A 1,186-nucleotide genomic window follows, 5' to 3' on the forward strand; every position below is an offset into this window, starting at 1 on the left:
TGTGTCGCTCACTCGTTTATTCATGCAGTGACCATTGGATTGTTTTTTATATTTATCCATTCGAAGGGAAGGTGCTTGTCCTAGACTCCTTACATTATCCTCCTCAGTCGTATCAAACATTCCTGATTCATTTAGAAAGGTGAGCCAACATGCAACCACATCCGTACTTATATGAATTAGAGTTTCTAAATAACTATAGTGTTTTATATTCGATATCTACAGGGCATGGCGGTTTTATAAGAAGCAAAAAGGACCGGTCGACGTCGCCCGCTCAGATCCTAGTGTGCCATTGACGATACAACACCATTATCCGGTAAGTTGTCCGAACACATATCATCATATAAATAATACACAAGGCATGACAATTTTAGTTTAATCTTTTGCTCATTAATTACATAGTGCCACAAGCAACCACCTGGATCGGTCTACTGTGGATACTATGTGTGTGAGTTCATAAGGCAGCGGGGACGATACGTCAGGGACAAAAATATGGTAAAAAATATCTATGTATGAAGTTTTCTCATTAAAGTTGGAAATATTAATATTGGACATGTGTCAATGATGCTTTTAAACTTTGTTTCCAGCCGAGAAGCAAAGGAAAGGACGTGCCATTCACTCCAAAAACTATGGAAGATATAGTAGCAGACTTGTGCGGTTTTATTATGAGAGAAATAATTCCAAGTATCGGATCATATTTTGATGAAGCCGGTGATTTAGCAAGTGAAAGATTTAGAGCGCTGACAGACCTAGCAGGTCTAAACTTGAAACGAAATGACATGTAAACACCAAATGGTTGAACTCATAACATGAAATGACGTGTATTATATGTAATTTTATGCTTGATGTTTGCATATCTTATATATATATATATATATATATATATATATATATATATATATATATATATATATATATATATATATATATATATATGTGACAAATATAGTACAGTGTGGAGGCAAATATTAAAATTTGAAATAAAAAAAAATAATTACACAGGCGGCACACAGAGTGAGCCGCCTGTGAAAAATGGGTTTTCACAGGCGGCTGACAAAGTGAGCCGCCTGTGTAAATAACTATTTACACAGGCGGTTGACAAAGTGAGCCGCCTGTGAAAACCCTTTTTTCATAGGCGGCTCACAGCCCGCCGCCTGTACTGTGGGCCGATTAGTACTGACCCCTAGTA

At 36.9% G+C, this 1,186-nt stretch overlaps 1 long non-coding RNA gene across 1 annotated transcript; it reads left to right on the top strand.

The window, feature by feature from the left end:
• Positions 1-266: 266 nt before the first annotated feature.
• LOC136534970 (uncharacterized) lies at positions 267-633 on the top strand. Its single transcript, XR_010778888.1, has 3 exons — positions 267-313; positions 400-492; positions 585-633. It is a non-coding gene; the product is annotated as an uncharacterized lncRNA (long non-coding RNA).
• Positions 634-1,186: the final 553 nt, after the last annotated feature.

The sequence above is a fragment of the Miscanthus floridulus genome, unplaced genomic scaffold (assembly GCF_019320115.1).
Source record: "Miscanthus floridulus cultivar M001 unplaced genomic scaffold, ASM1932011v1 os_2455, whole genome shotgun sequence".
NCBI lineage: Eukaryota > Viridiplantae > Streptophyta > Magnoliopsida > Poales > Poaceae > Miscanthus > Miscanthus floridulus.